Below are 26,014 nucleotides of genomic sequence, written 5' to 3' on the forward strand. Positions count from 1 at the left end.
AAATACCTTTACTATATGGATTAAAGGTCAAGCGCTTGCTTTCTAATTAAACTCTATGAGGAGAATAATTGCACTTTACACTCATTTGTGCAAATATGCAAAAATATTAACCATGATCAAAACATTAGCAGGAGCTAAATTTGAGTCGTGTGAAATCGCCCATTGCTTATATAAATTCTGGCAATTATAGGACAATATAATCCAAGGCAATTTTAAGAACAAGAGAAATGGGATGCTGCAGCTATATCAAATGAATCTTGAACTTGCTCTCTCTCTCTTCTTGGTAAAGGAAAACTGCTGTGTATTCACAACAGATTTGTGTCCTGCATTCGTACAGAAGCTTTTGCTCTTCAAAAGCAGAAATGCTTTATAAATTGTACTGTCTAATGGTTTGTTTGGAGACAGATTGTTCTTTGCCCTCTTCTAGATATATGTGTAACCCTTCTGCCAGGTAGTGCCAGCAGCAGCCAGGGCTGGGTTCAATATCTAGGGGTCCCTTTTCATCCATTTCACATAGAACCAGCTCGAGCCCCCACCCTGTAGCCTGGGAAATTCATACACCCTTGGGAGCCTCTGAGATGCAATGCTTCCCCACTCTCAAGCACAGAGTCTGAGTGTAGAAAAGAAACTTTTAATGAAAGATGAAGAGAAGTTACATGGCATTACCACGGAAAAATACCACAAACATAGTTCCTAACCCCCTACGAGTAACCGTCCCAGCTCAAATGGATTGAGCAATGTCCTTTGCCCCTCAGGCTCACTAGTCCAGCAATGTAAGGGTTCCATTCACTTACCCAAACTTTCTCCGTGCCCCACTTCAAATGCCCCACTTACAGCTCTATTCAGTCAGTGAGGACCCTGACACATCACCCTGATGACTCCACTCATTGAGTCTGAGGCCATGCCACCTTTGTGCTGCTCTTGTGGTCTGCTTGCGCCGCCTGCCACCGCTTCTACCGGCTGGCTGCCTGCTGCCACTCCTACCGGCCACCTGCTGGTTGCTCCCGCCAGCAATCTCGCTGGCTGTAATGAGTCTGGCTCCAGGCCAAACCAGTGACTTCAGCTCTTAGGATAGGGCTACATTAGCCACCCTAGTTCAAACTAGGGTGGCTAATGTAGTCATTCGAACTTGCAAATGAAGCCCAAGATTTAAATATCCTGGGCTTCATTTGCATGTTCCTGGGTACCGCCATTTTTAAATGCCTGGTAGCTCGAACTACCTGCCCGCGGCTACACATGGCACAGGCTAGGTAGTTCGAATTAACATGAACTACCGTTACTCCTCCTGCAATGAGGAGTAACGGTAGTTCGAATTAAGAGCGTTAATTCAAACTACCTAGCTCATGCCGCGTGTAGCTGCGGGCAAGTAGTTCGAGCTACCGGGCATTTAAAAATGGCGGTGCCCAGGAACATGCAAATGAAGCCCGGGATATTTAAATCCCGGGCTCATTTGCAAGTTCGAATGACTACATTAGCCATCCTAGTAGGGTGGCTAGTGTAGCCATACTCTTAGTGATTTCAACTGTTTAGCCACCATCTAGGCTGGCAAAAGATTCCAGCTTCCACTGGACTAGCAAAAAGACTCCTGATGGAGTCTGCTTTAGGTCTGTCCTTAAAAGCAGGGGAAAGAGGCAGGCTGAACCAGTCTTACAGCTCACAACAGGCAGGCATGAAGCAGGCTGGTTCAAGCCCCTTCCTCCCACCCCCCAACTCAGTTCACTCAACTCTGGAAGGGGGAGGCTTGTTCATCTGAGACCTCTTCCAATGATGGTGTCTCTCCTGCAAGCACTGGTGTCATATTTTACAGTTCCCATATTTAGGGGTAGCATGGTTTGTGACCACACAACAGCCCAAATTAGTTACAATACATCACATTCCATTCTAACAACTGATCCTCCATCAGCCCTGGCTGAATTGGATTTACACACAACCACACCCCAGATTCCTTCTCCATCCCAGCATGAGCTGTATTTACATATAAACAGTTACTTATCTTTCAAGGCTAAACAATTTGAGTGAGCATACCCACCCCCAGGGCTGCTGGCTGATTGCAAGCAGTGGTTCAGCCCCTGCTTACATATGAAGTGGAATCAGGGTGCTGACAGCCTCCGTGGGCCTCTAGGCAAAATGGGGGAGGGGGAATCTGTGCTCCTAGAAGGGGCAGGGCCTCAGGTGGAAGGGGTGGGGCAGGCAGCCCTCAGCACTGCTTGGAGTGCGGTTCCCACTCAACCCTTGGTGCTGCCCAGAGTGCATGGCACTCTGGTGGCAATTTTAAGGATCTGGGGCTCTGGCTACTGTCAGCTTGTCACTTTTGTTTTTCTGGGACTGCTTCCATGTGCACATTTTTTCTCACTAGCAGTAGCAGATTTTTCGGCTTTTCTGGCATCAATGAATTAAAAGACATGGTTACAATTTCAAAAACTACCTTATCTCTCATAGTCTCTGCAAGGAAGGAGTTTAAGGCCAGCGGAGGGAGTGAGGAGAAAGTACTTGCATTCCGTGCATGTCTCTCACACCTGGCTGGTGAGCTCCCTTTACAAGCCAGGTGTGAGTTGCATGTATGGATTGCAAGCACTTTCCCCTCACTTCCTTACCATCTGGGGATTGGGATGAAAAGTTAGCCACATCCAGGAGCACACAGCTGTCCCCACACACGCTCCTGAAACAGTGCCCTTGAGTCTCTGTGAGCCACCAGAAAGAAAACAAAAAAACCCAAGAACCCTGAATAGGAAGTATTTTTTTGAATGCAAGGTGCATTTTAGCACCAGCACTGAAATAAACAATGGCAACTCTGAAAAACGGATAGTTGATAAAGATAAAATAGAGTTCATTCAGGAAGCACATAAAATATCAATTCTGCATGTTAATACTTTAGTAATGGGGCCAGGTGTATTATATTCAATACACTTTCTTCTAAAACTCAGACTAAATCCAAGTTATACCTCCTTGAAGTTTCAAAGACTTGAGTTAGTTACAAAGTTGAGTTAAGCTATGTCTACACTACAGGCTTCTCATGCAAGAGAGCATCCACACTGCAACAGCGCATAGAAAAAAGCAATGTGCTTTTGCGAATGAGAGCGTCCAGACTGCGTGGACGCTTTCTCAAAAGGAAACTGATTGCTTTTTACAGAATGGTCACCAGGGCACCTGTGCTTTTTTTGATTGACTCTTTTTGCACAAAAAAACCCCTGTTCCCCGTCCACATACACCATTTTGTGCAAGAACCCTTGCACAAAAAGCAATTATTCCTCATAGAATGAGGAATACCTATTGCGCAAAAACCCCTCTGCTCTTTCGAATTTTTTTCCTCAAAAACTCACTTGAGGTGTGGACACTCGGCAAGTTTTTGCCGAAAAACAGCCATTTTTCCACAAAAACTCTGTACTGTAGACATAACCTTAGTTACAAAGGCTAGGGATGGGTTTCGGAAGTAATTGTTATGAATTTAAAGGGTTTTAGGATCTGGCAAGGGCTGGAAAATATTGTGAGGGAAAATGTTTTGATGAAAGGTTTTTTATAGATTTAGCTAATGGAACCCAGCTTAAATTTCTAAAATATTAATATGCTGTGGTGCAAGTTATGGGTCAAATCCAGTTCACCTTACTCACATGAAGTCAACAGGACTAATTCTGTCCAGAGCAACTCAGGTGAGGAAAACTTAGGCCTATGCTTTTGTTAAAATGGATGGGTATGTAAATAAAAACCTGAGTAATTTCAATGAAAATTTTCTAAAAAAAGTGAACATTTTCAACTTCTGTCATTCCATAAAACAATGAACTGGAACTCCATGTGAAGTGAGAAAGGGTAAGGCAGCTGTTCCTGCAGTATCTCAAATCATCATTAACTTAGGAGCTGGGGCTATGAAATTCAACAGTGTAAAGTATATCCCATATCTCTTCCCTAATCCTCTTATCACATAACTTGGTTGGTTACAAACTGTTCATGGATCATCTAAAACAGGGGTGGGGAACCTTTTTTGGGTCAGGGGCCATTGACCCACAGAAAAATCAGTCAGGGGCTGCACACAAGTGACAAGCAAAAAAAAAGAAAACAAACCCCAGAACCCTTACTAACATGGCTCCTGACAAAGAAGGGGAAAGATGCTCTCCACAATACCCTCGTACACCAGAACCTAGGAGTCCTAGGCTAATAGATTTTGTGTGCTCCAGCCCTGCGGTAGGGCTCCCCAACGCTGGAGGGAGCCATGAGACTCAGGGGCCAGATCCAGGTAACCTGGGGGCCCCATATGGCCTCTGGGCCTGAGGTTCCCCACACCTGATCTGGGAAGCACTGACTTGGTGTTACTTCTATTGGATAATATAGTTAAGGGTTGCATGCAAAAAATAGCAGCTGAGATTGAAGGCATGGGCAAACACTAAAATTCCAACAAGTCTGAATTCTTTAGTCACAATTTCTGGGCAGTTAGAGGCCATTTTGAATATGTTTTGTGCAAGATGATGAAACCAAGAAGATATTTAATATCTCACTTACTCTAATATGTATGTTTTAAAGAAGTATTAAAGTAAATATGGTGAAACAATGATGTTTCGATCTGGTTTTAGATATTAAACAAATTCAGCATCTGTACATTGGGATTTGGTGTTAATGAGTGTTACTTGGAAATTGTAATTCATGTTCAGTTTTCAAGACATTGCACATTCTGGTTATCCAGGGTTTGGGTTCAGGCCCATCTGTCTGGAGCTGAATTTGTTTGCTCCCAAGATTGTTTCTTTGTGCTTGCTTGGTTTTGTTTTGCTAAGTTGTGCTGTTTTCAGTTCCTGTACAATAACTATTTTGCTAAGCTTGTACGCATGAAGGTCAATTTCAGGTCAAGACAGTATCTTTCTTATAATGTGGAATGCAGGGAAGCCTTTTCTCCCACTAGATAATGACTCTCCAAACGTCTGGAAAAATCTGGAAAGTATCAGAAATAAATAATTAGACCATAGTTTTAAAGTCTATTCTTTTATGTGAGAATCATTCATATGTACCTTAAACATGGGTAAAATGCCCAGCACCCTGGGGAAAAAAAGCAGTTATACCCATGCCAGAATGGAAGGGGATATATTTTTTTAAAAGTTGGTTTTAAAGTAGGCTGACAGGATTTAACCACTTGAACAGCAGGAAATAAAACCCATTTTTTCCAGTTATTTTTACATTTAAGCTATATTTCTATCATACAGAATGCCACGGGCTTTTCTTTCAGTTATTAACAAGAATTGCTCAAACCATTTTATTGTGATTTCAGTTTCTAAAATAATTAGTGTCATTATGTTCTGGGACAACTCACAGCTCTGCAGTGGCTGCTGCTGTTTTATGAATGCTTCTCCGAGAAGTATAATGTAAAGCAGTGGTCCCCAACGCGGTGCCCACCGGGGCATTTATGTGTGCCTGCCGAGTGACCAGGGCCAACCCAAGCCATTCTTGTGCCCCAGGCCCCGGGCACGCAGCGCATGCGCGGCCCCACCCCCAGCCATGCGGCGCATGAGCAGCCCCGCCCCTGGGCACCCAGCAGCCCCAAAAGGTTGGGGACCACATTGTAAAGCTTAGCCACGGCAGCACTTATAGTAGTGTGTTCATAGTACTGGTGCTGGGAGAGAGCTCTCCCACTGCTCTATGTAAACCACCTCCAGGAGGGGAGTAGCTGACAGTGCTGGGAGCCTGTTTACTTGGCTCTTTACAGCACTGTAACTCTCTGTGCTTTGGGAGGAAGGGGGAGTTCCACATCCCTGAGGCTACGTCTACACTGCAGAGTTTTTGCACAAAAACAGCTGTTTTTATGCAAAAACTCATGGAGCGTCTACACTACAAGTGCATTTTTATGCAAGAAAAGTACAGTAGATCATCAGAAGACAGGTCTTTTTGTGCAAGAATTATTCCTCTTTCTACAAGGAATAAGACTTTATGCGCAAGAGCTCGTGCGCAAAAAGGCATGTGTGGATAGGCAACAGGTGCTGTGGATGGCCAACATGTGTGGAAAAAGCACAGGTGCTCTGATGGCCATTCTTTGAATGACCATCAGAGCTTTCTTGAGCAAGAGTGTCCATGGCAGTGTGGATGCTCTCTTGCTCAAAAGCACATCTCTTGCGCAAAAGTACATGGCAGCTTGAATGCGCTCTTGCACAAGAACTTTTTGGGGAAGATCTCTTCTGCAAAAAGTTCTCATGCAAGAAGCCTGCAATGTAGACATAGACTAAGTGAGAAAGTTACAGTGCATTAATTTGCCAGTGTAGGCAAGCCCATGTACTTCTGCCTCACTGCTGTGCATTTACTTATGCTTAAGGTGGAGATGTTTTTTCTGTTGTGCTGGCAACCCATCCATCTGACATCTGACTAAGGTATTAGATAATCCTGATTATGTTGCTGTCCTCCAACACTATTAGAAAGGCAGACACTCATTCAGGACTCAGTTCAGTCACAGCCATGTTCATTGGTAAAAGTGGTTTCTATTAGCTAATCATGAAGTTATATTACAGTTGCCTGTACACACTCTAAACACATTTGAGAACCAGATGCTGTAAAAACAAATAGTAAGAGACAGTCTGTGTCCTGAAGATCTTGCTTTCTAAAGTCTAACTCAAAGAGTGGGAGAGAATGAAGTGACTTGCTGGAAGTCGCACAGAATGTCAGTGGCATAGCTATGAATAGAAACTCTTCATTCCTGTTGCAGTGTCCTTCCTATTCACTAGACTATGGTGCCTCTCAATGCTATGTGAGTAAGGGTGATAGAATCAGACCCCCAAAACACAATAGGTTTGTCCCACAGAGTAAAGGCAACTAAGATAGGTTCTGGGGTACATTTTCAGCTGACAGTGTCCAGATAGCAGTGCCACTGATTAACAAAAGTCTGGACAGTAGTTTGTCTCTAAGGGTACATCTACGCTGTGGTACTATTTTGGGATACTTCCGGTACCCCTGAATAGCTATTCTGCATCTTGACAGCACGGCTCTTATTTTGAAAAACCTTTGAAATAGTGTGTGCGCTATTCTGACGTCTCTGTAAACCTCGTTCTGTGACTATTAAGAGACATTTTGGAATCACGGATTATTTCAAAATTTGGCTTTGTATAGACAGCACCAAAATATAAAATAAGCTATTTTGAAATACACTCAAAATAAGCTACACAATTTGCATACTGTAAATTGCTTAGCTTATTTCAAGCTAAGGGTGCTGTGTAGATACATCCGAAGAGAACTGTGCCTGAGAAAGTAAGGCCTTTACAGAAGTCTCTGCAGCTTGAAGCATTTTCCTTTAGTCTTGTAGAAGACTGTGGGGCTCTTGCAGGCCTTTGACTTTTGCATATTCCCAAAGCTGGTAATCTATTTTCATCTAGCTAGCGCTAGTGGGATTTTAGCACCAGGGGAAACAGTCAATGTTAAGTCTGAAGAACAGATGGCTGATAAAAGTAATATAGCAATAGCTCATGTTAATACTGTAATAATGGGGCCAAGTGTATTATTTTTTATACAGAAAGAGCTGTTTTCTTCCAAAACTCAAACTCAACCCAAGCTACAGCTCTTGTGAGGTTTAAAAAGTTGGGTTAGTTACAAAGGCAGCTATGTAAAGCCTTCTGATCTCCTCCATTTATCTTCTCACAGTAAAAGCCATAGAGCCACCACCTTAATGGAGCCCACTCAGATCCTGGGGAACTTGCTAGAGGTTCAGGGCCATCTGTACAGAGACCCCAAACTTCCGGCAGCAACCTCAGTTCTTTGATCTCGCTGATCCATTGGAGACACACTATCTAGGGGTCACATATCTTGGCCTACGTGACCAGAACTAATGAGGGGTGAAGTGCCAGGACCGATAAGACAGACAAGGGGAAGAAAAAGGCTTTGCTCCCAGGCTGCCCACTTTTTCTGGCACACATTGTTCCCATACACACACACCTCTATGTAGACTTCTGATTTGCAGCATCCAGGGAAGAGTGGAGAGGGGTGCCACAGAGTTGTCTGAGTTCCTGTGTCCGCATGGAGCCTTCTGAAAAATAGCTAAGAAGAGACAAAGAGTGTTAAATTGTGATTTCATCATTCTGAATACAAAACAAAACAGACACCAGATTCACAGGAAGATACAAGGGAGTGTCAGGGTGGTGTGTGCTGGAAACCACCTTCAGACCTCCTGGGCATTGTATCCAGACAGGAACCCCCTGTAACATCCAACTTTGCTTGCCTGGAAGCGTACAGGGCACACAGAGCACTAAAATCTCTGACAGAAGGCCCGGATATGCAGGCTGCTGTGACCCTGGATGGCTGTAAACAGAGATACGCCAATTGCTGACCAAGAGGCTGCCAAGGAGTGCCCTTGACTGAAACCTATATTGATACGAACACACACTGTCCAGGGGGAGAAATCTCCCATCCAGTAAAAAAATGTCCAGTACTCACAATTTAGTTATCTCTCTTGCAAGTGTAAATTAAGTTAAAACTCCCTTGTAAGAACTGGCGTCACAAAGACGGACCAACACAATTTGGCATCTTAGATAAGAAAGAGGATCCAGGCCCCTATGGGTATAAAGATGGGTCCAGCAGCACACTTACTTTGAGCGTCAATCTACCGTCTATCTTTTGGTCGGGTTAGGTGATTGGCCTCTCGAGGTTCCACAGGGATGCCCACCTCGTATTCGTCTTTCCTAGGAATTGAGGGACCGGCCCTGGCCTGATACGCTGGAGTCGAGAGGCACAGAAGGGGGTAAAAATTGTACCTGGATGTAGTCCTTTGTCTTAAGTGTACACATAGACTTAGAGCTCTTTAAAGATTAAGCTGTCACTTGGTACCATTATTTCTATTTTCTATCTTTATTTTCTTTGTAACCATTTTTAAGATCTATATTTGCTAGTAGTTAAAAAATAGAGCAATAGCCACTGTAACCATATGATTTATAAGCTTCTTTAATAAACTTGTAACTGTTTAAGCTTTAACCTGACTCCTTCAGTTGCTGTAACAGAACCAAGCACAATTTAAAAGAACTTCAGCCGGTCATAAGGGACAGATATAGGAAGAGCTGGGGCATTTGGATCGAGTTGCTTCCAGAGGACAGATCCGTAGGGGCATCTCTCAGTCTTCCCTAGGCTGTCCGCTGTGAAGGGATCCTGTATCCTAGCAATTAAAATCTGAGATGTAATAAGCTCTTCCTATAAACTCTGGAGCGTCTGTCAGCCTGTTGGCTGCCCTCCACAAAGGGATCCCAATCCTAGCAGACAAAGACACGGACGTTAAACTCCTCGGGGTGCCCGTCAGTCTCTCCTAGACTGCCCACTGCGACGGGGCCTTGTGTCCCAGCAGTTAAAGACTCTGGTGTAACACACACACACACACTGCCCTGAACATCGGCTGACAGGCATGCATCAGTTGCAAAGACTTCTCATCTGGCATCAAGAAACTGGTGCAAGTTAATTTAGTGATATACTGGGTATCACAGTTTATGATGTGTTAGGGAAGTGTCCCGGTTTGTTGAAGTTCAATAAAGAAATCAAGAACACTTGAGCCTGCTCCCAGTTAACATAAATGTGCCATTGACTTCAGTGAGAATAAGTTCTGGACTTTTGTTCTTACAGCCAGTAAATACACATCATGGCTGTTTCCCCAATCTTGGAAAGGAGTGAGAACATCATTTAAGGTGCTGAGAGCCCTCAGCTCTTAAGGAAGCCAAAAAAAACCCTTTAAGGACCTGGAAGAAGGTGCTTAGCACCTGACTAGCTCAGGCCTTAGGCTTGCAATAACCAGTATCAACTCTAGAAAAGTGGCTCACAGACTAAACGATCTGGAAGTGAGAAGAGTTGTTTCCTATATCCGGTTAACAGCTGAAAACTGGAGCAGATAGAAGGATATGGTCAAAAATTAAACCACTAGTGACATTTGTTAACTAGCATGTGCTAGGTGCTGCACAGAAAGCACTGAAATATACAGCCCTATCCTATAAAATGTAACCACCTAAATATTAGATCTGTGATCCAAAGGAGGGTGATATATAGTTGTGTACCTTGTGAATCGAGGACCTTATAATAAATATTGGGCTATATCATGGCATATTGCCCAGCTTCCCCAGCCATGCTACCACTTGAGCTAGCAGCACCTACTTTGTGAGTGATGCTGGACTTCTGTAGTTCCTAAGTGAAAGGGAAGTTGTGTTCGCATGGCACCATAACTACCCCAGCCACTAATCTTTCAATTTCCACCTGGTTCTGTACAGGTTGTACCTCCCTTAACTGGGACTCTCTGGTCCAGCAACATCTGTGGTCTGGCAGGACCAGGTAAAGAGAGGTTAGTTCATGAGGCAGGAGTGTTGTGTGTGTGTGTGTGTGTGTGTGTGTGTGTATATGTGTGGGGGGGGGGGTGTCTAGTGACTCAGGGATCAGCAGTGGCTGCGGAGCTCTGGCCCCGGCCATAGCCAGGGAGCTCCAGCCCTGGCTGCGGAGCTTGGGGTCCAGCAGTGGCAGCTCAGGACCTCCAGCCTGGGGAGCCACAGCCGGGCAGGCAGCAGTGGTGCTGCACTAGAGCCCTAGCAGGGGGCAGGAGTTCGGCACAGGCCATGTTGGGAGGAACCTCCCCTGGTGCAGGAAATCCCCTTGATTGGGACCGGTTAGGTCCCCAGAGTGCTTGACAAGGGAGGTCCAACCTGTACTGGCTTTTACCAGCTTTTTCCAGCCTATATCCTGAAGCTGGTCCCTAGTATAAGCAGCTGTAGCTCCATGGAAATTGAAAGAATAAAACTCTGTATCTGAGCATCTACTGACACAAGGTCAGAATTTGGCCTGGGGAGTGTAAAATGGTGTAGTTTATCTGTATCTCTGGCTTCATGAGAAACTGCCTGGAATTTGGACATAGTGAGGTCATACTGCTAGAGATGTATGGCAGCAGACAGCTGAAGCAAATTGCACCCACCTGCACCAGGCAGTTAAGGGCAGAATAATGAATAATCATCTCTCTGTTTTCCCTTATCTAGCACTGGCATGATGCCTGAGAGGCACACAGAGAATATTTGCTTCTTCAGATGTTTTTAGGTTGCATCTGCAGACTACGGATTAGGTGGGGGGTTGAAAAATTGTTGCTATTCTGTATACTAAGAGCATGTTCTCAAGACTAACCTGTCTTGAGCCCTGTTATATCTGACGTGCCACAATGTAACTAGGGGTTCCTATAGTAACTTTACCATTTGATATACTCGTTATTGAAGAAGAAGAAAACTCCATGGGTCTGATCATTTCTGGTATAAGTCAACTGAAGGAGTGAAGTCAACTGAAGGGAGTGGGTGAATTTGTCTGTGTGCTTCTTTTGAGCTTGTCACACTTAAATAATAAAAAGTACATGTGGCAGGATCATGAATGAGCCCGATTATGCTCTGGGCTATGCTGGTGTAAATTTTGATGTGAATGACAACAGATTCTAGATCTTACCATATCTATTTGGCTCTCTCCTGCTTTGCTCTGAAAATTTATTTTCTTCTGTTCTTGTCTTGCTTGCTTTTACTTTCCTATTGCCATTGCCTGTCTTGTCTCTTACCCAGAAATCTGCTTCTGCTGCCAGAATTGTTGTTTTCTTCTCCCCACTTGGTCTCATTTATTTTTCATTTTTCAGAGAAGAAGGCTGACAAAATGAGCATTTTTTTGCTTGTTCTCAAAAGGTCACTCAGTGAAGGAAACAATACTTTGTAATGCAGCTCACAGAGAGTCCTGCTGGGAATTGTACTTTTCAACTGTCTTCACTGTATGCCTTTAATTGTCTGTCTCTTTTTACAATATAAGAAGTTGAGAACAGGGTTAGGCCATCACAGGCCACATGCCTGCCCTTGTTTTATTTACAGTAGAACAGAATGTAAAGGGTTGTCAGCTTGTTCTTCATTGACATCACTATTGTGATGTGACTCTCCTCCCTTCTTGGGGAAAAATGATTCACATAACTGGTTGTTCATTAAATTAGTGATTGGGAAATGGAGGTTGTACTGTATCTTAGTTCTCTTTCATTGTTGTCTTCCCATATCCTCTGCCCTATCTTTTATTGCAAATCTAGGTCACAGGTTTTCAAAAGTGACTCGTGGTTTCAGGGATTCAATTTGAGACCCATCAAAGAGATCTGTTTTTCAGAGTGTGGCTGCTTGGAACATTCTGAAAATCAAGCTTAAGGAATCTTGACTGAGGCATCCCAAAATGGAGGCACCTAAAATAAATACTGTAGCCTCATTTGAAAATTTTGGACTAGGGATCTCGTAAACTAAGTTATACAGAGCATAGACTCTGTCATCACCTCCTTTCCCCTTTCACATTGTAGGCACATTTCTTCTCATACCTTTTATACCCCTTAATCTCAAAGGGCCAAATAGAGGTACCTGTTGTGTTGAATACAGGCAGTCCCCGGGTTACGTACAAGATAGGGACTGTAGGTTTGTTCTTAAGTTGAATCTGTATGTAAGTCGGAACTGGCATTCAGATTCAGCCGCTGCTGAAACTGATCAGTTTCAACAGCGGCTGAATCTGGACACCAGTTCTGACTTACATACAGATTCAACTTAAGAACCCCAGGCATCCCCAAGTCAGCTGCTGCTGAAACTGATCAGCAGCTGATTCCAGGAAGCCCGGGGCAGAGCAACTCTGCCTCGGGCTTCCTGTAGTCAGCCGCTGGTCAGTTTCAGCAGCGGCTAACTTGGGGACGCCTGGGGCAGAGCAGCTCGGGTGCTGCTGGGTTGGTCCAGTAGCGCGGCTGCTCCTCGGCGCTACTGGACCAACCCAGCAGCACCCCAGCTGCTCTGCCCTAGGCGTCCTGATTCAGCCACTGCTGAAACTGATCAGCAGCGGCCCCGGGCCCTCCGCGGCTTTGCTCAGTGTCTCCCTGGTCTGCAGCTGATCTGGAAGCGGTCGCGGGTCCGGCCCCGGGTCCTCCGCCGCTTTCCTCCCCGTCTCCCTGGTCTGCTGGCTCCCTCAGCAGACCAGGGAGACGGGGAGCAGCTTTTCTCGCCCCGGAGGAGGCGGGCGGCGGGACCAGGCGTCCCGCCGCTCCAGTCCTCCGGGGCGAGAAAATCCCCGTTCGTAACTGCGGATCCGACATAAGTCGGATCCGCGTAACTCGGGGACTGCCTGTACATGCAAGCAGCAGGAACAGAGGTCATCTGGGCCTATGCTTCCTCCTCCGCTTAACTCACTATTTTGCCTTTTCATAAAGCACATAGAAGCTTGTGGGATTAGCCCCTTTATTTGTAGCATATTTTGATCAATTGTCATTGTAGTTTTAAATGTAAGAGAACTGGTTTTGTTACTGAGTAACAGTTGCTTTTCCATATGGAGGTGAAAAAAGCATCTCCATGCAGGCATTTCCTGATACTTCTGTCTGCCAAAAGTAAAGCAGTGGAGCAGGAATGGCCGTGGTATTAGGACAGGCTGATGCATGTAATGCATATCATTAAGAATAGTTTGCACAAAGAAATGGTTGTTATTTTGCCTAAAGATGGACTCAGTAGCTAATTAAGCACAGACTTTTTCCATGGTTATATGCAGTTTTTGCATTCCTATAACACAAACTGTTTTAGAGGGTAAGTTAAATACAGACTGCATTGAGTTTGGTAGAGAAAGTTTAAAGGTCTGCATTTTCCCACCATAGCTATTTGATATCAACTGCGGAGTGGGTGTGTGTGTGTGTGTGGAAGGGTTATGACCTCTTTTATTTTTACAACCATTGCCATGATTTCATAATGCTGGCAGCAGTCACTCCAAGTGAGGGGCTAGATTTTATTACTATAATGATATGCTAGAATGTGGGCATAAAACAGAAACACTTTTCTATAGATAATAAATGCCAATGGCAAAATCATTTTATTCAACAAATGGTCTTTTAGCAGTGGTTTGAATATTATATTAACCCCAGTAAAAGCTATGCCAAAAATGTTATACTGTACATGGGGCAAGTGCTGTGTTCTTACAGTATCTTTGTTCTAAGAAATGAATATACTTAGCAGTTAAAATATGTACAATCATAGAGACGTAGGGCTGGAAGGGACCTCAAAGGATTACCTGAGCGCCTTCCAGTAGTGCAGTAAGTGACATGACTAACATCAATCAAGTGTGTGGTTTGTTGCATTGGCACTGATTCCATGGGTGCTCTGGGGCTAGCGCACCTACAAGAAAAAAATGGTAGTTGCTGACTGGGTACCCAGTGAGTGGAGTGCCTGAGCAGAGCTGGGGTGGGGGATTATAAATTATCAGTAATTCAACCACAAAGTACCATTGCTTCTGTTTTATATATCAATAAGTCTTTGGTCAGACTGAATTAAAGTTCAGTCCCCAGTGCTTGTCACTAGTCCTTACTCCACTGACAGAAATGCAGATGTGACAATCCGGATCCAGCCACCCTAAGGAGAGAACAGAAGGTTTAACCCTCCTTCAATAAACTATTAAATCAGTGGACTGTTCACTATGATATTACACAAATGTATTGAGTAAGTTGTTTCCTGAAACATAGCAATGTTCTGAATGTGGCAGTCATGGGATATGTACACAAACCATCCTTATTAATATATACATTTGTGTGTATTGAAAACTGTGCTTGTGAACTTCAGCTCCACTGTACAGCAAAGTGGGGAGCAGTCAAGCAGGGAGGGGCACTTCTCAAGCCAATTATTTACATGAAACCACCTTCAAGTACCCATCCATTGTCCAGCCCAGGAAAAGACAATGGTGGACCAATAAAGTAATGGAGAGACATTGAGACAACTGGGAATTTCCCCACGAATACCTAGAAACCATCTTCAAGACAGACCCAAGAAAACCAACAATAGAACACCACTTGTCCCCCACCTACAGCCCCCAACTTAAACCTGTCCAACACATTATCAATAAACTACAACCTATACTGGAACAGGATACTAAACTCCCAGAGGCTCTGGGAGACAGACCCATAGTCTCCTATAGACAACCACCTAACCTCAGGATGATTCTTACTAACAATCACAGGTGTGGAAGAAAACATTGTCCTCACTCTGAGTTTGTAAGCAACAAGTAGCCAGAGGCAGTTTTATTATGAGCTGCAGCAAGGGAAAAACACTAATACCAACCTGGAACCTTCCCTTGCAACAAACCCCGTTACCAGCTTTGTCCACATATTCAGTCTGCTGATACTATTATTGGACCTAACCAATTGAGTTATAAGATCAAGAACACATATTCCTACTCATCCAGAAATATAATTTATGCTATCATGTGCCGAAAGTGTCCGTCTGCTATGTACATTGGACAAATGTCTCAGACACTTCGCCAAAGAATCAATGCCCACAAAACAGATGTTAGACAGGATCATAAAGAAAAAACAGTTTCTTGCCATTTCAACCAGAAAGGGCATTGTCTCAATGACTAGATTACCTGCATCCTGCTTCAAAGACCTTTTCACATCAAACTTGAAAGAGAATCCTCTGAACTGTCATTCATGCTTAAATTCGACACTTTACACCTCGATCTAAACAAAGACATTAATTATCTTACCCATTACAAAGATAGCTTCCCCAATTATAACCTCTAATATCATTAGCTCACAGACATTTACCTCCCCCCCCTTCTGTTCTGAAATGTGATTTGTCCTTTTCATATGTGTTAATTTTTTTGATTGTATCCTTTGGTATATATGGTTGTGCCAATTTTCTTCCACTATTTGATCTGAGGAAGTGGGTCTGGCCCACGAAAGCTCATCATCTAATAAACCATCTTGTTAGTCTTTAAAGTGCTACATTGTCCTGTTTTTTGTTTCAGCTACACCAGACTAACACGGCTACATTTCTATCACTTTAAAATTGAAGGCATTTAGAGCGAAACTGAGGGAGAACTTGTAGGCAGGAAGTTGTCTGTGAACACTAGATTCCTCCTGTGGGTAGGGGGGGGGATGTTGGGAACCTGTTCAAAGTCAGTCAGTAGCTGAGTTGTATGAGGAAAAGGAAGTGCAAAGCCTGCTTTGAATTGGTGATTTTCTATTTATTTTGGTTGCCAACCCTCCAGGATTGTCCTGGAGTATACTGCATACAGGAATTAAAGATTAATGTTTAATTAAAGGGTGTGTCATGTGCTGAAACCTCCAGGAGTTCCTCCAACCAGTGCTTTTTTCATGACAGTACTGCCCAGTATGTAGTACTGGCACCTCCAGTAAGAGCTTACCTGGAAAGAACGGGGCGTACCGGCACTTCTGTATGTAAATGTTCGACAGTTGGCTGGGCTGCATGTCTTAAAGGGGCCATGTCTCTTAAAAGGGCAATGTTAGCCCCACCCTGGCTTTTTTTGGTTGGTTGGTTTTTTGCTCAACAACTTTTCCCCTGGAGTAGTGACACCTTTTTTCTACAAAAAAAACAACACTGCTTCCAACCAAACTTGGCAACCCTATTAAATAAACTCTTTGTTTATTTTTAGCCCAAGCATGTCTCTCATGTGCAGACTGTATGGATGGAGGTGAGTGCCAAAATAAGCCGATAGCTGGGGGATGAACCATAGGGGAATGGCTGAGGTGTCCAGTGCTTAAGAAGTCAGGCAGGAGGGATTTAGGGGAAAGCTTTGGACTGAAGGGGCTGTTGGAGTCATCCTGCAAGGAGTGACTAGCTTGGTGAGAGCCAGGGTGAGACCGTATGGTTGTGAGCAGGCTACCCATGTCAAGGAGTCATAGCCACATGCCTCCCGGACACCTGGAAGTGACAGAGAACACAGTGACAGGATCCTTCCCTAGTCTAAGTATATCCCCAAAATATCATGTGGCATTTGTCTAATGTCTACCCCGGTGTAGGATCCTCTTGACATGGCACTGACTGCTGCTATCCCACTGTTTGTATGAGTGATTGCCCCAGGACTAGGAGAGAAGGGGAATCAGTAGCTCAGACCACTGTCTATCATGCTGACCAATAAAGTCCCATCTTTTGTCTCTTGACTTAGACCGTAAACTCTACAGCGGAGGACTGTTTATTTGTTCTATGTTTGTACAGTGCCTAGCACAGTCAGACCTGGTCCATGACTACGGCTCCTGTGAACAAGAGTAATACAAAAAATAAATAATAAGACAATTTATGTAAGAATTTGCCACTGATAAGAATAATGTTGGCAGAATAGCACCAGCAGGGTTCAGAGTCCTGTGCTGCATGCCCCACCAGTCACTGAGAATACAGAACCCTTTTGATAGCAGAAAAAGGAATCTTTTGTAAAAGAGTATTATTTATATTGCACCAATGGTGGAGGGCAGGGGACACAAGGAAGCAGTTCTAAAGAATTTAGAATCCAAAGATATGACTCTGCCACCCATAGCTTCTGATTTCAATAGGGTTACTTGCAGAGTAGGGTGGTACCCCATGTAAGGATGGCAGAGTTGGGCCCTATGTTATGATAATGAAAGTGGCATAAAAAGGGGGAAATCACAAAGCTTAGTGCTACTGATTAAACTAAGAGAAACCCTCAGGGCACTCACAGGACTCGCTGTTGGCACCAAATCTTTTCTGACGAGGAAGCGGTGCTTTGTGCCTGTGTTTACGCATGCCCTCTTGGAGACTGCAGATAAAATACTGAAGGGGATGATATTTTCAAAAGAGGTTGATCAGTTATCTAACCCAGTGTTCAAGGGAAGATGCCAGGGCGCCCCTTTTAAATGGCTAGCAGGGGTTGAACTTACCTTTACAACTTGACTCTTCTTCTTTCCCTTAGTCATTGTCTTTTCCATGCTTACTGTTCAGTTACACATTATCCAACAACTGCAGCAGTTCTCTATTTTCCATTCTCAGTCTCCGCTGCTTCCTGTAGCTCCCATTGGCTATCCATGGCAATGGGAGTTGCAAGCACCTGTAACAGGAGAGGCACAGGTAAATTGAACAGCAGCAACCTGCTAGGGGCTAAACCACTGCTGGCAAACCACTGCTGTCTTATTGCCCACCTCTGGTCTAGTCCAAAGTGTTTAATGATCAGTGAATGTTCTGGTTTATCTCATGAGAAAGGTGCAGCACTGTTCATTATGCTGCATGATCACTCAACTCACACTTTGGGAAACATTGAGAGCTAAGCACAGTTAGCTGCCTGGTCATCACCTTTATGTAGTTTCTCATCTAGACTTACAGTCCTGAAAACCTTACTAAGACAGTATAGCTGTGTCTACACTGGCCCGATCTTGTGCCAAAGCGGCTGCTCTTGAGCAAAAACTTGCTGCCTGTCTACACTGGCCGTGTGTTCTTGCGCAAGTAAACTGACGTTCTACTGTATAAAATCAGGGCTTCTTGTGCAAGAACTATGATGCTTCCACTCAGGAATAAGCCCTCTTGCGCAATTGAATTTCTTGCACAAGAAAGCCCTATGGTTAATATGGCCATCAGAGCTTTCTTGCGCAAGAGAGCATCTACACTGGCATGGATGCTCTTGCGCAAAAGCACATCTCTTGCGCCAAAATACATGTCAGTGTAGACGCTCTCTTCTGGAAGAGTTTTTGCACAAGAACTCTTCCGCAAAAGAGTTCTTGCACAAGAAGCTGCCAGTGTAGACGTAGCCTATGGGTTCTCATGATACAGGTAAATACAGGCAAAAGCTTATTTTAAAGTACATAATTTATTGTAAAAATATATTAAGGAAAACAAGACAAAATTATTTTATACACAGCAGGATTCAGCTTAAAAATCTCTGAGATACCTTAAATCACAGTAACTTGCCCTAAGAAACAGTGGGGATTTTCAATCCCTTAAAGAACTTCTTCCTCTGCTGTTGCCAATGCTGCAGTGTAGATTCAGCCTCTTTCCCAGCATGCTCAGCAGGTAGCTGGTCCTTAAGACCAGTAGCTGCAGTCCCAAAATTACCATTTTGTATCTGGCAGCTGTAGGCTCTACCCTGTCTTTTGGAAGTAGAATATTTTTAATTCCTGTTATATTTTCTTCAGTTGCCTCCTATCTGTTCTTTCTGAGGAACTGACAAATCATCATATGAAAACACTTGTGAGTACTTTTTTTTCTTTCTAAGATCTGACCTTGGTCAGCTTCCCTTTGGCTTTTAGTCAGTTTCACTTTCCAGGTCTCATGCTCTAATTTAAAGAAACAATGAGTAGTCCTGTAGCACCTTAGAGACTAAAAAAATATATAGTATCATGAGCTTTCATGGGTAAAACCACATCATCAGATGAGCAGAGAGGAAGTGGGTTTTGTTCATGAAAGCTCATGATACTGTATATTTTTGTTAGTCTCTATGGTGATACAGGACTGTTCTTTAAAGTTACAGACTAAGGGGCTATGTCTACATTGGCCCCTTTTCCGGAAGGGGCATGGTAATTTTTGAAATCGCAATAGGGAAATGCGCGGGGGATTTAAATATCCCCCGCGGCATTTAAATAAAAATGTCCGCCGCTTTTTTCCGGCTTTTAGAAAAGCCGGAAAAGAGCGTCTACACTGGCCCCGATCCTCCGGAAAAAGCGCCCTTTTCCGGAGGATCTTATTCCTACTTCAAAGCGCTTTTTCCGGAGGATCGGGGCCAGTGTAGACGCTCTTTTCCGGCTTTTCTAAAAGCCGGAAAAAAGCGGCGGACATTTTTATTTAAATGCCGCGGGGGATATTTAAATCCCCCGCGCATTTCCCTATTGCGATTTCAAAAATTACCATGCCCCTTCCGGAAAAGGGGCCAATGTAGACTAGCCCAGGGTGTGTCTACACTGCACCATTATTTTGAGATAACTAGCATTATTTCGAAATAACAATGTGAGCGTCTACACAGCCATTTTGTTATTTTGAAATAATTTTGAAATAATGGATGGCTTATTCTGAAATCTGTAAATCTCATTCTATGAGGAATATCGTCTATTCCAAAATAGCTGTTTCAAAATAAGGCATGTGTAGATGCTCCATTGCTGCTATTTCAAAATAGCCCCTCACCAGAGCCATTCTAAGTTATTCCTCCTCAGTGCCTCCTGGGGCTCCAAATCAAAAGAGTACGTCTACATTAGGAAAGCCTGCCTCAGACTGATTTTGAGGCTTCCCTGCAGTGTAGATGTGATCTTTTGGAATAACTATTCCGGAATAGCTTATTTTGATATAAATGTGCAGTGTAGGTGTACCCTAACACAACAACCCCTCTGAAGCTCTAGTTCAAGGATGCTAACTTTTGGTTTCCAAACACAACAAGGAAATATTTAAGTGCAAATGCAATGCTTCCTGAACACCAGAAATCATTTTTACTAATATGCTCTGCAAAACTTCAAACAAAACTGATCTGGAGATGTAATATTTCTGACACTGGACAATTTTTGTGCTGTGAGCATGATGCACAGAAAGAGGACTGTTCATATTTGCAGTTGCTGGTGTATATGTCAAAATAAAACAGCTAATAAAAAGAAAAGCAGTAGCAACAGCATCGGGCTCACTCACAAGCAACACAGCCAGTGTGTAGAAGAAGTGTGTTCTAGTTACACATGACACAAGGGCAGGACAAATGTACTGGGGATGTCCTTCACAGTCTTTTTTACATATTCTACAATATCTTCTTATGTAAGAACACTTCTTTTAACATGCCCCCAACTCCCACGCCTTCCTTGGACAAGTACATTTTTTGTAACAATGCCAAGAAAAACCCACTTTCCCTTTGTGTCTGAGTTCTACCCACCCAGCTCACTTGTGCCAGGTCTTTGATGAAGTGCAGGATCTTTCTCCACACCCATACTGTAGGCATTTTGTTTTGGTAGGATTCCCTTTCAAAATGCCAGTATGATGGAATTTTACAACTCCCTCACTACTAGCTTCAGCACTTGTAACCCCTTGTGTTACATACAGAGAAAGAAGGGAGATACTATGGCTTTTTACAACACAACTGTTGTTGTGAGGGAATAATACAGGGGCCAGATTGTATCATGTTGCTCTGTAGTAGACTGAAATATCCCCAGTGTAGAACTTGTACAACAATTGCAATGTCTTTTCCTGGGAATTTTTGAACATTCCTTTGAAAACTATTTTACACTTAAGAGAAGGGTCTCAGTGACACTTTTCCAGGCAGCAATATTGTACAGCTTTGTGGGCTTGTGCAGCCAGGCCACTTTGGGCAGGATTCAGTATGTAGTTCTCCTTACACTAGCCCTGTGTGGAGGGCCTGGTTCTCCATTGGGTTGTGTAAATGTGCCATTTTGCTTTGGGAGCATTTTTTATACTCTCTTTGCAGAGGTGTAAATGTCTACACCAGCTAAAAGTTTGCACAGGATCATGCTTTCGGGCTCAAATTCAATCCTGCACCAATACTGAGCCTAGCACAGGGATTAAATAAAGAGACACTGGCTTTTGCATGTTAGCAAAGTATCACACTTGTAGTCTGGCTACAACAGCTCTCATGAGAATGTTGACAGCTGGAGAAGAGTGAGGGCATAAATGTGCCCTAATCACACTCACATTCTGTCTCTTCCGTCCTTCATACTCCCTACTCCAGAGGTATTTTCCAGCAGAGCCTTGTGATTTTTTTGCAGACACACTGCCTGCTTCACTGGTATAATGTCTGTGGTGCGCACCTCTAAAACTTTCAGTGCAGAGATGAGTTTTGCGCCTCTCACTTTCATTGCTATCCATGTTGACTAGAATGCAATGCATGACCCTAGAAACAGCAGATGGGGCTGGTTTAAAAGCTTTTTTCCCTCTATGGACCCTGGTCCAAAGCAGCGTGGCAGCCTCAGTGTGAATAGAGTCTTTGTTAGTCAGTGATGACTAGGCCATTTTGAGAACTTGGGAAAATATGCTTGGCAATTAACTCACCTAGCTACTAATAAAAATGGTCAAAATTTGCCAGGATTCTTTGCCCAAGGCAGGCACAATTAAAGTCAACGAATTGTTTACTGTGAAGGAGATAATAAGGGAAGCAAGAAAAAAAGCATATTGTTCCTTGCAGCTGTTATGTACTTTCTCATGTGTGGACTGGTTCCTTCTCTGGATTGATGGCATGTATTCTGCATACAGATCAAGAAGTTCAATAGAAAAATGCTTATCAATTGGAGGACTAAATCCTACCCTAGCAGAGGAATAAACTTAATCATCTATGGTCTTTTGAATAACTAAGTGGGAATGATCCAAATATTTGATGTTGGGCTTGTTAACAGGCCTGACTTGTTTTGTAGGAGCACTCCTAGTTGCATAGAAAGAGTTGTTCCAAGTAATGTGGCATTAGTTACATTCCTCCTCTACAGTAGGCCCAGACCACATAGGAGTAGTATACAGCTGCTTATTGAGGGGAAGGTATAAATCCTGAGAGCAGAGCATCTTCTCTCCTAACTTGGACAGTGCACTCCTTCCCATTTAAAATATTTATAACAGTCAGGACACTATATCACCTCTTTTAAGGGAACCCAGATGAGAGTGGTGACTCAAATTCAGAAACAATTCCTCTTGTCAACTACCTGGATCAGGACCATCCATTGCTTCCTTCTCTGTTTTAATCACTATCACTTATGTTATAGGGACACTGGGCTGACAGCCCTGAATTTTTTTTAAGAGACTAAAATCATAGTCTCAGTCAAGAGCTAGTTGTGTTAAATAGGTATACCTTCCATAAGCTCCCATTAATGCTTATAAGAGTTATGCATGTTAAAGAAACCCTGCACATAAGAGATGAAGCACTTTGTACCCTTCTCCTCAGGAGGAGTCCAAAATAGCGTGAGTTTGAATTAAATGAATACCTCTCAGGGTGAGCATATCTACAGACAGTCCCCGGGTTACATGGATCCGACTTACATCGGATCCCTACTTACAAACGGGGTGAGGCAACCCCGCACTAGCTTCTTCCCCCCCAGCAGACCAGGGAGACGCGAAGCTAGTGCCCCCCTCCCCCAGCAGACCAGGGAGATGCGGAGTGGCTTTTCTCAGCAGACACCTCAGCTTGAGAATAAAGGACTGAGGGAAGTGAGGTGTGGGAGAATAAAACTGAGCTCTGGAGAAATGTTTGGTTAGAATTTCCCCTACAATATGTACCAGTTCCGACTTACATACAAATTCAACTTAAGATCAAACCTACAGTCCCTATCTTGTACATAACCCGGGGACCGCCTGTACACTGCAGCTCGGAGCGAGCCTCGCACTATGGGTAGACAGACTGGCTCCAGGTTGGTTTAAGCTATCGCAGTAAAAATACCAGCGTGGATGTTGTGGCTCTAGCAGAGACTTGGACTCTCAGGGAATTGAGCTTGGATGGGTAGCTTAAATGTATGCCGCAGATGCAGTAATCCTACTGCTATTTTACCCATACTGGCTTGAACTTGTCTTCATAGGCTGAGAGATTTGCTCCTAGCTGCAGTGTTGACATACCCTAGTGTTAGTGCCTTCTGATCTAAATCCTGCTGTTCTTAGTCATCCTGAAACAGATTTTCTAATGTCACAGAACATGTTAGAGGAGGAGAAAAGGTTATTCAGCTGTGTATAGTGTGCATTTTTGCCTGCTAGGAGGAGCATCATAAAGATAAATTATCTTCATGGTTTTGTTCCAGGAAAGTCAGAAGAAAAATTCTGTTCTACATGGTAGAGGAGTGCAGAGTGGTCTAGGATCATTATGAATTTGGGGATGAAAGACATTGCTTTCCTCTGCCAACAATCCAAGTGAAGACCAGACTGCTTGTATGGCCCTGATGGATTATTGTCGGTTTTGTTGTTTGGAGGTTTCTGTGTTGAAGTGCATTTGACTGTTGTTATTTTGACCAGGGATATCAGCAACCTATTGCTGTGGATGGTGCCTACCTAGAGGAGTGCCAAGATGGATTCTGAACTCACCATTCTACAATGTAGAAAAGGCAGCTTGACTGGCTGGCTGGATGAAAGCAGAAAAAGTCTCATACATCAGCTTTTTTATGACTCTGGGTGAGTTTGGAGCTCATGCTTCCAGTTGCTGGTGAATTTCTTTTTCAGCATTTTAATTCTGCTGAGTCCTTTTCAGAGCCCAGTATCATATTCCCAGTCCAGCAATCCTTCCTGATATATGCAGAGAATCCCTGGTGAGAACACTATGCCGTCATGGGAATCTTGCAGCTGGTGCCTCCATACATGAGACATGCTGCAAGTTCCTTAGCTCTTGTTATCTCTATAAATAATTCATTCACTGGAGAGGAAGGAAGAGCCAGGCATCTAAAGCCACCACTGGGGCTGCTCAATGGCATAACTGTTTTTTCTTTGGTTGGTAGCCAGCATTGACACCATGCTGTTTTTAATGAGCTTTTCTTTTGGTGGTTAATACACAGAGGGTTGCATTAACTAAAGCAGTAAAGAAGTAGCAGGCCTTCTGTAACTCAGGTGTGCCTGGCTACCCTGAAGAACCAACCAATTTTTCCCCTCTCTATTGTGTTTGTGCTCTAGGTGGTTATGGAACTGAAATAAATTGTCATCTTGTTATCTATGTGATGCAAGCTGTAAACATAGACTAGTCCTCTAAGCCTATTGCATGAGCAGCAGCCATTTTGGGCTTCACTTCAGGTGCAGAATATTAGAGTGAGTGGGTTTCTGTGTTCTCTCTCTATTTATGATGTCATATTTGTCCTTTCTTTATCCCCTCTTTTTCCCATGATCTGAAATAAGTTAACCAAGACTGAAAAATGCTTCTTTGGATTGTTACTAGAATATAATATCTGGCATCTGGAGATGGGCTTCCTTTGGCGATAGGAGGGCTGAGGAGATTTTCTGTGTGCAATATTTTTTTGGCTGGTTAATGGTTGTAGGGGGGGGGGGGGTTGTAGGTTGTGTCGATAAGTTGTGGTTTTACTGTTTGTGAGTTGTATCTTTCTTTGAAGGCAGGGGCAGCTTGGTGTGTCAGTTGATGGGTTAAAGTGAAATAAATATCCATTTTCCCTCATATTTGAATGGGGTCTATTATGCTTTAAGGCACAGCCCTGTGTGGGAGATAAAGTTGACATGACATCTTTGGAACTGCAAGAGAGCACCTACTACAGGGAGAGGCATGCACTCCCACAGGCCGTGCTGTCAGTGCCACTCCTTCTCTACCCTTTTCAGGTAGGATACAGCAGCTGGGGGCTCTGGCCTGTGCAACACCTCTGCTGCCAGAGATCAGAGACTGCGTATGTTCAAAGAGAGGATCATGGAGCCCCGTATCTTGCCATTGTGTTCTTGGGCACCCATTCAAGATTATGTGGCCCTCAGTTTTGAGTCTCCAATCAATCACTGAATATTGGTGAAACTCTTTTTTACACGAATATGCCTTACTCACAGAGAAAGGCCAATTAACGTCAGTGGGAATAGTCACTGCAGTAAGGGTTTCTTTGATATCCTCTCCTTCCCTTCTTTGTTTCTGTTACACACATTTATTAAAATTAATCCCTACCCAAAGAACATTTTAGAGCTAGTCCCTACATTTTCTTTTGTCTCAGTCTCTTGAAAGAGCTTGGAAAGAAAACACTGGGAAGTTTTATTTTAGGGTTCATTGTGTACACACATGCCCTCCTCCCAATACACTCCACTCAGTGCTCATACACAGGTACCAATTTCTCCCTTTCTTCCCTTCCCACCGTGATAGCTTATGAGAGCCTAAGAGAGGAAGATAGGGGTTTGCAGAGCAACAACTAGATTAAAAGATGTTTGAGTCTGTGACTAAAGAGTTGGTGTTTGGAATGAACAGTGTGCATACAAAACAGAGTAGCCTTAGTCTTGGTGGATGTAGAAGAAAGGAAGGACAGAAAGACTTTGGAAAGGAGAGGTTAGTCAGCAACAGCTTTGCACTCTGTATGTAGACTATGGGGTGCAATATAATACCCGTCTCTTTGGAAAACAGGCAGCAAGAAAGCCAAGTTCCCTGTATTCTCTGGGGTTAGACTGCCTTTGCTAACAGCTGAGTGGAAAAAGGGCACAGGCAAATGCTGGGTTAATCTACAGTGAAAGCAATGGTGTGGGTCCCAGTCAAAAGCCCCACCAGCCTGGAGTATTTCCATGCCAAGCCTTCACCAGAGTACTGTTCCTAGTAAATAATTAACAATTTTCACAGGAAAATAACACGTGGAGCAAGAGATATAATTCTCCTGTTGCCTACACCCGTGTCAATCTAGGGCAACAACAGAAGTACTTCATCCACATCCTTTCTA

The 26,014-nt window shown here is 43.7% G+C and overlaps 1 long non-coding RNA gene across 1 annotated transcript in view; it reads left to right on the forward strand.

The window, feature by feature from the left end:
- Positions 1–26,014, forward strand: part of LOC149524189 (uncharacterized) — a 107,617-nt gene that overhangs the window by 40,800 nt on the left and 40,803 nt on the right. The window contains exon 3 of the long non-coding RNA XR_016349807.1: positions 23,634–23,789. This is a non-coding gene — a long non-coding RNA (uncharacterized LOC149524189). The remainder of the gene's footprint in view (positions 1–23,633; positions 23,790–26,014) is intronic.

This window comes from Pelodiscus sinensis, chromosome 6 (assembly GCF_052426305.1).
Source record: "Pelodiscus sinensis isolate ZL-2025 chromosome 6, ASM5242630v1, whole genome shotgun sequence".
Taxonomy (NCBI): Eukaryota; Metazoa; Chordata; order Testudines; family Trionychidae; genus Pelodiscus; species Pelodiscus sinensis.